Source organism: Penaeus monodon, unplaced genomic scaffold (genome assembly GCF_015228065.2).
Source record: "Penaeus monodon isolate SGIC_2016 unplaced genomic scaffold, NSTDA_Pmon_1 PmonScaffold_5458, whole genome shotgun sequence".
NCBI classification, from domain to species: Eukaryota; Metazoa; Arthropoda; class Malacostraca; order Decapoda; family Penaeidae; genus Penaeus; species Penaeus monodon.
In genome coordinates this window covers 10001-19380 of record NW_023660394.1, presented here as the reverse complement: position 1 = coordinate 19380, position 9380 = coordinate 10001, and the positions used below count along the sequence as shown (strand labels likewise).

General features: G+C 35.9%; 1 long non-coding RNA gene across 1 annotated transcript; it reads right to left on the bottom strand.

The window, feature by feature from the left end:
• Window positions 1-1513: 1513 nt before the first annotated feature.
• Window positions 1514-4621, bottom strand: LOC119571202. The gene is made up of 5 exons (XR_005228546.1): window positions 4544-4621; window positions 3886-4041; window positions 2869-3038; window positions 2204-2415; window positions 1514-1637 (listed from the first exon to the last, which is right to left on the bottom strand). It is a non-coding gene; the product is annotated as an uncharacterized LOC119571202 (long non-coding RNA).
• Between the last annotated feature and the right edge of the window lie 4759 nt (window positions 4622-9380).

The window sequence follows — 9380 nt, the reverse complement described above, 5'->3', positions numbered from 1 at the left end:
TTTTGCAAAAAAAATCTGAAATTTGTTGTGACGTCCCCACAACTCACCCCAAAGGGGGTAAAATACAGTTATTTCAAACAGAGAGTTGCCATTTTTCTCCCTGAATTGCAATGAATAGAAATGCTAATGGACAAAAGATGACAAGAACAACAACACAATGATGATACTAGTAAAAGTTATCACAATATTACATTTCAGCCACAATATCTAATAGAAGTTTTATCCCCAATGAATATATGCTCCTACAGGGACCATACTGGAAAAAGGTATATATATCAAAAGAAAGCTTCAAAAAACTTTTTAATGTATATTAACTGAATAAAAGCAGTCTTTTGGTTTTCAAAATATTGGATAGAAGTTAAAGTAGTTGTTTTTATGAAAAGTCGTTATATAGCTTTTATGAAAAGTCGTTATATGCAGTTGTTAATGCCTCGAAGGAAATGGAATACGGGAAATTGCATGCATAGATAAATCTTTCTATGCATCTACGAGTCTGAAATCACGCTGAACTTAGTTTATTTGACAGTTGCAGGAATGAGAATATATAATCTAACAATCAATTTTATTATTGTTCACTATTTCCATTATACATCCTAAGAGTTCAGTCAGATTTGTTCATACAAGGTATCAAAACTTGCTTTTGTCATATTCTATCTAAACATTTATTACAGCCAAAATAAGCAGGGTGGGACTTACACACACTTTTTATCCAAAGAAGGAAATTGAACAAGACATTCATACTGTAGTATTTCAGGTGCAAACAAATATGAAAAATACCCATAACTCAAATTCCACCTATCCACCTGATTTTATACCTGGGAAAATTCACAGAAAAAGTTTTGTATTCCAAATTAACTAGTGGTAGTAAGAGTATAGAAGACATGGATGCTGAATTAAAAAATGAAGATGGAGGAAAAGTAGCATTAACCTCTATAGCCAGGCACACCATAGCCATAGTGAAAAAATCTACTCATCATGATGGATAAAGCAGTAGGCATCATGACTCACTCTGGTGAGTCAAGCAGGAAGGGCCATATTACACAGTGAACTCCAGAGGAAAGCTACAGTTGCCAGAAGTCACAGGAATGAGTAACAAACAGAAATTCAGGCACCATCAATGTAGGTTTAAAAGAAAGAGAGATAGAGAGAAAGAGAGAAAGAAAAAGAGAGAAAAAAAGAGAGAAAGAGAAAGAGAAAGAGAAAAAGAGAGAGAGATAAAAAGATAAAGAGATAAAAAGATAAAGAAGAGAAAAACAAAAAGGAGCAAAGAAAATATAATAAAAAAAAGAGGAAAATAAGGAAAAAAGAAACAAAAAGAAACACAAACATACAAATAATGAAAAAAAAAGGAAAGAAAAAAAAAGGAAAAAAAAAAAAAATAAAAAATTTTACAAACTACATTCTTTTGAAAGATACATTACTGAAAGCAGATGAGCAACTGCCCTGATGAAAGTGCTGTCACTCGGAGCATAATTTAGGATCAACTCTGTGCTGTGACCACCCAGGGCAATTCTCCTTTGTGACTTGTTTAGATCCTGCTTCTGTGCTACATCGAGGCATTCATCAAGCTTTTCCAGAAGCTTACTTGCTCCAATGAAATCTTGCATGATGTAGAAAGTCATGGCATAATACAGCACCTGTAGGTATGCAATTTTTATTTTTTTTTGTAACAAAGATAAACTGATGTTTATATTCCCAGCTGGGTTACCGGATGAACTGAATTACTGGGTAAGGGCACACTACTAACCCATAGAGTGCTAAATCTCATCTGATGCTGAGCTAAGTTTAATTTTTTGCCCAAGTGGGCCCTAGATGTATATCAGCAAGACTGGACTAAAAAAAATGCATGGGAAACTAATTGTAATACCTGTACATGGCACAATAAAAAATGATGACTGCTCACTTCATGGGTTAACATTAAATCCAAGTAGTTACCCACCAAATTTTAAAAGTTTAAAGTATCATTTCTCCAGTTTTATAAATCAATTTGCTGAATTACAGCATCTTGGGATTAGTTCCTATGATTAAATATCTATGGATCTGATTATCAAGAAAGATCCATACAAGGAAAAAAATAATCTAACAAATAAAAGAGTATATAATAATAATTATCAAATACAAAGAACTATATTAAGCACTTCTCTTCTAAAAAAAAAAAAAAAGTAAATAAAAAAATTAAAAATATATAAAAAAAAGCAATTACCTTCAGAACCTGATTACTATTTTTTGGCCATTTGCTTGTTTAGAATTTAATATGGCAATTTTCTTCTTGACATTATCCCATAGTTCTTTGCTCTGTGGACTGATCAATCCATTGTCTTCAGTGCAAGCCTCTATTTCCTTGTGAGTGAAATCAACCATTGGTTTCAAAATGCCAAAGCAGATGGAGCCCTCTGTAATTCTTGATAGAGTCCCCTGTAAAAGAAAACAAATTATGAAAATCCCTCTGATGATTTGTAATCTAATTTACCTACTTGCTTTCTTACACAGACTAGAAGTTTCATAATGATTAGTAAATTATCAGCTTTTTATTTCTTGAAATTGAAGTATTAGATGTTTAAAGGCAGTAACAAATACCTTAAGAATATCCAAAATATCCACAGTAAAAGAAATAATGAAACAACAACAACAACAGCAATAACAAACAACAAACAACAAACAACAACAACAACAACAACAACAACAATAATAATAATAATAACAATAATAATAATAATAATAATAATAATAATAATAATAATAATAAGAAGAAGAAGAAGAAGAAAAAAAATCCTCCCAATGAAAAAGCAAAAAATCTAAGAGAAAGTAAAGACAAAAAACTTACATTTTCTAAAAGAAGGACAATAAAAACTAAAGCTGTCTACTCACTGCATCAGGGTATTTCTGAGATAACTGGTCTTCTTTTTCTGTGACACCAGAGTGCTTTAATCAGCGTTTTCAGTTGTTCTGTCTTCCAGGGGACGTCTTCCTTTATCTTTGGATTCATTAATAAGAGAGCCAGGACTTCAGCAAAACATCCCTTCTTGGTCATCCTTCCCCTGTTTGTTACAATACAAATTCAGGTTAGTTATCCAGTTATCTTAGTATTGTTCTAAAATCTACGTATTTGTCATACCCGTGATGAGTAGGGTACTTCACAGTTACCTATTGTTTGTTATATGAGACTGTCAAATGTATGATTCTGAGTCCCTGTGACCTATTTCCTACAATAAATGTTTTTGACAATTTTCTTTTTTAGTTTATAAAATTATTCAGCAAGCTGATGAGCCTTCCTGTGATAATAATTCCATATCTTTGATGTATATCATTGATATTGCTTATGTAAGAATAATAAAAAATGTATTTCTGATACTACTGATATAGGAAAAACAAAACAAAAACATATGTATATCTAACCCACTCTGGATGGGACTTCACTGCACCATATCAAGCCACATGCTGGGCTTTGTGTACTGAATGTTTTAAACAAAAGGGTAATTTTAACACCTCATTGATGAATGGTCTACATATAAATGCATGGCATGACTGGATTCCTTTCCAGGTGGCACATAAACCCATGCCACATTAATCGAGCCCCACACTATGTTGTGTGTACTAAACAGCTATTTCACTTGTTGAGGCTGAAAATCACTTTTCAGCTTCAGGCACTGGACAAGCATATATGAGGCAGCCAAACTGATAGTGTGTGGAAAAATTATAAGTTTCCTATGCCTCTGATTTTCTCATTGAGCAACTTAATATGCATGACATCCAGCATGTGGTCTAGTTTGATGTGAAGCTCTCATCAGCACTGGATTAAGAAATAATTTTACAATAATTCTCTATATTCAGCTTTCTCAAAAAAAAAAAAAAAATTGTACATTAAAATAAACTGTGAATACTTACCACTATACGCTTTGTGATATAGTTACTAAGTTTCTTGACATCTGAGGCTGTCAAATGTTTAATAGTCCTCTGCACCATGTTGGTTTAGTCAGTGAATCAAACTGTATAGTGCCTGGAGGCAGTATCAATGCCTCAACAACAGCCAACTGGACTTCCCTGGATGGTAAATACAAAAGAAATGCTAAGGGTATTTCAATCAAGCTTAAATATGAAATAATAAACTTACATCCAAACAGCAACAGTCAAGGATGTATTTCCTGTTATACACCACAGAGCTGAATACAAGAATGACAAATCAATGTCTGAAATGTGTGTCAAAGAGTCCGGATGCAGGCTGTTTGTTACCATTATCATGGTAGTCAGTACCTTCTCAAATCCTTTTCTACACTTGTCACAATGAACACAGAAAGTTTAACAAATTCAAGTACTTTGAAGTTCAGTGTTTGTTTGCTTTTTCTTTCAGTTTAATTTTCTTGCTTTTCTTTCCTTTGTTAGAAGGTGTAGCAGTCTTGAAGAATAAGTATATCTAACAATATTCTCTGATATACACCACAATTCATAAAGGAGATATAAATTTTCTAAACAACTGCTACAATTGACTTTATCAGTTTCCAAAGAAAAAATGGAATAAAACAAACATAACTGAAGGACTACTTACTCTTCCTCGTCCTCATGATTCTGAACCAACTGTTCAAGTACTCTGCTTAAGTCATGGGAGTGCCGCCTTCAAAACTTTGGTGGAATTGGCATTTCTGAGCAGGAATGTGATCACCTTTTCTCCTAAAAACTGTTGTTACCTCAGACTTTCTCTTTAATTTGGGTATAAGAATCTGGAACACAAATTTTTTTTTATAGAATACAGTGAAAATGATTTCAGAACAGGACTGATTTATCCATTACTAATATAAATTGGTGTAGAACTGCCAAAATTGGTTAACAAGAAAAATTATTTTACTCTTAAACCCTTTCTGGATGGGTCCCGCATACAAGCATCATAACATACCACTTGGTCAGTGGGGTACACCTGTAAAACACAGCAATGTGCCAGAGCGCATGGAACGGGATGTTCTGCTTCATGTAGTGGACTCCCGACCCAGTGTCTGGCCATGCCAGAAATCACCAGAGTTTTTTACACTCAGAGATTTCTGTTACCCCAAAAGCGTGGAATTAAGTAATAGAAATTCAAACCCAGAAAATTTTTTCTCCCCAAACATTGGTTCAAATTAGGGGGAAAAAAAATAGGGATAATGTACTATCAGCTCCAAGGATATGCTCAGGATTTTTAATTTTTGGGTTGTTCCCCTAGCTATCCAATTTTTTTTAATTCAAAAAACAATAGAAAATACATTACCTTGAGGAAAATTAGAGCTAGCTGTAAATTTCACTGGATAAGGAATGTAACGAGAATAAAAGATGGTCCTCCAAAAATCCCCCCAAGGGGGGCTTGTTGGTGCCACTTCTTTAAGGGGACTGGAAAAGTTCCTTGCCCAAGGATAACGCTCGGTCGGGACTCGAATCCGAATCAGATTGCCGTCGTGACAGTCTTTAGTCCCATGCTCTAACCGTCGGCCCCCCGCGGCCCAATATATATATATATATATATATATAATTATATATATAATAATATATATATTATATGTATATATATATATGTATATATGCCACACACACACACACAACACCATATATATATAATTTTTATATATATATATAATTATTATATAATAATATAATATATATATAATTTTTATAACAACACACAACCCCAAAAAAATAGTATAAATATACAAAAATATTAAAAAGATAAAGTCACACACACACACAAAACCCCACACACACACCCCACACACACACCACACACACCCACACACACACACACACACACAACAACACACACATACGCACCATATATATACGTATAAAAAATTTTACACTATTATATAATATATTATATTATAAATTATATATATATTATATATAAAATATTAATAAAATATATAAAATATATATATATATATATATGTATAAGTTTGTATACGTTATATAGTGTGTGCGTATGTGTGTGTGTGTGGTTTGTGTGTGTGTGTGTGTGTTTTTTTTTGTTGTGTGTGTTGGTGTGGTGTGTGTGTGGTGTGGTGTGTGTGGTGTAGAATTTTTCTATTTATATATTTAGTTATTTGTATATGTGTAAAAATAAAAATAAAACATAAAAACACACACACACACAAAAACACACACACACACACACCACACACACACACACATATATATATATATAATGTATCTAATCTAATATAGTATATATATTATATATTTTATATATATATATATATTTTATTATATATATATATATTAATAAATATATATATATTAAAATATATATATAATATATTGTAGAAGGGTATCATCCTTTGACAATGGTGAAACAGAGGGTAGTTTTACTTTTTAACGGGGCCCCGCGGAGGTCACGGTCAGCCCACCTGGAGGGGGCGAGGGCTGACCTTGCGCGGTGGTAGCTTAGCCGAACTCCCCGGAGGGGGGCGAGAGGGACCCCCACCGCGTCGGTGCTTTACACGAAAATCTTGGGCAAAAGAGGTCAGATATAAAAAGTGACCTCCGCCCTCGCTGAGCGGGTGGTTTTTATTTTGGGGCATTTTGGGTCCACGTGGAAAACAGCCCCTGGTACTGGTAAAGAAATAGAATTTTCCACATCCTGTAAAAGAAATAGAATTATCCACATCTTATATATAATATATGTGTGTGGTGTTTGGGGGTGTGTGTGTGTGTTGTGTGGTGTGTGTGGGGTGTGTGTATCTGTGTGTGTGTGGTATTACATATGTATACACATGTAGCATATATATACACACACACACACACACACACACACACACCACACACACCACCAATATATATATATATATATTTTAATTTTTATATTTTATAATATATATATATTGTGGTTGTGTGTGGTGTGTGTGTGTGTGGTGTGGTGTGTTGTGTGTTGTGTGTGTGGTGTTGTGCGGTGTGTGTGTGTGTGTGTGTTGGTTGTGTATGATATATATAGAAAAATCACACACAATTTTATATATACACACACCACCCCACACACACACACACACACACACACACACACACACACCAACAAACAAAACACGCACACACACAGACACACACACACACCAAAACACACACACACACACACACAAACACACACAATATATATATATATATAATATTATTATATACATTATATAATATATATATTATATATAATAATATATTATATATATAATATATATATATATATACACATTATACATTATATATAAACCCCACACACACACACACACACACATACACATTTATTAATATAATATATATTATAATATATAATATAATATATAATATATAATATATTATATATAATATTTCCATGGAAAGGAACTGGGGACCCATCACGTATGACCGTAAACCTACGGTAAAAAAAAAAAAAAAAAAAAAAAAAAAAAAAAAAAAAAAAAAAAAAAAAAAAAAAAAAAATATAAATATATATAACAATAACATAAAATGTATAAATTTTATATATATTATAATTTTAAATATTATATGTAATATTATATATACACATTATAATATATATATTTTTTCTTTTTATATATATATATATATATATATATTATTATATATGTCATAATAACATACAATAGGTAATGTATATAAATATTATAAATAAATAAACACACACAACGCTATATATATATATTTTTGTATTTATATTTAATTAAATATATATATATATATATATATATATATATTTTACCCCACACCACACACACACACACACACACAACACACACACACACACAAAACACACACACACAATATAATATATTTTTCATCATCATCATAAGGGGGCCAAAGCCGACGGGGGGCATGGCCGTCCCCCCTTCGTTTTCCAGCCACGAGGACCCTCGAGGCGAGCTCCGGGCAGGCACAGGGCCCCATCTCTATTTCCTCAACAGGTCTCGTCGAGTGCCCAACCCATGTTTCCCCTAGGACGCCCCAAGGTCCCCTCCACCAGGGTTGTCTCGCAGAGAGAAAACCGGGTGGGCAGGGTCTCAAGGGAGGCGAGTAGGGGGGCATATCCCTGAGTTGGCGATCCCGGATTATGCAAGAAAACAGGTCCACCCAGTCCACGGAAACCCCGGGTTTGACACGTGGCCTGCCAACTTCCCCCAGGGATCCGGCGAAGGGATGTTACAAAAGGCATAAGGCGAGACCCCAAGGGACTGGATAGCGTCCGGGTTTTCGTTTTAAGAAAAACGGGAAAATATAAGGCCTTGAAGACACGCAGTTTGGTCCTTCTGCATAGGCCCGACATCCCCAAAAACGCTCTTTTTGATCGAGTTCATGGCTCCGTTCCCGACCAACCCCGTTACTGACTTCCTGGTCTGAAAAACCAGAGAAGGACTACGTCCCAAAGGGTATTAAAAAAACTTTCTGGACTTCAACGTCCCCCCGCAAGCCGGATCGACGAACGGGTTTCCCCCTAACGGGCCCCCCAAAGTCCTGAATTTTGGGTCTTGGCCCAGGAGACCTCTAGCCTAGGGGCTTCGCCTCTTTGCTAAAGCATCAAGAGCCGCACAAGTGACTCCAAGGACTCGATAGGATGGAAAACATCGTCGGAAAAGTAAGGTCCGAGACCTTAATATTGCCTAGTGTTGCTCCGCATGATTTGGCTAGTAGCTCGCTCTTTACCCAGTCCATACAAGTTTTAAAAAGTGTGGGTGAAAGGACACAGCCTTGCCTCCCCCCGGAATTAACGGGGAAAAAAGTTCGAATACCCCACCACACTTTACAGCACTTTCAGACCAGTATAGAGGCTTGCTATCGGGGCCCAAAAACTGTGTCGGAATTTCCCCCGACCCTGGGATTCCCATAGCGATTCCGATGACCGAGCAAACGCCTTTTGAGGTCGATGTAGGCTGAAGCAACCCACAAAAAATCACGAGGGCGTTCCAAAATTACCAAAGCGCTAGTAACGGTTTTTGGGGACTTGCCAGGAGTAAACCCAGATGTCCGGTCTTGGTGCCTCAGTAGGGGTTTGCGGATCGTTTCAGAAGAATGGAGCGAAAACCTTTCCCTGGTATGCTGAGCAGTGTAATGCCACGGAGGCTAAGTCCATCGACCCCCTTCCCCCTTCCAGAGGGGGATGACCACGCCCCAGCAGGTCAGGGGGAATGGTACCAGATGCCAAATGGCAGTCAGGACTGTATGCAGGCCCCGAGCCATAGGTTCACCCCCAGCCTTAGCAGTTCAGAGGGATATCACATTTTCCGCAGCTTTCCCATCTTCAGTTGGATATCGCCAGCCTAACCTCTGTTAGGGTAGGGGTTCCTCGCGATGGGGGGGTCCGGCACAGGCACTGGACATCGCTTGCATCCAAGTAATGTTGGGGGGTCCACTGGAAAAAATTTAAAAATTTTACTCACCCC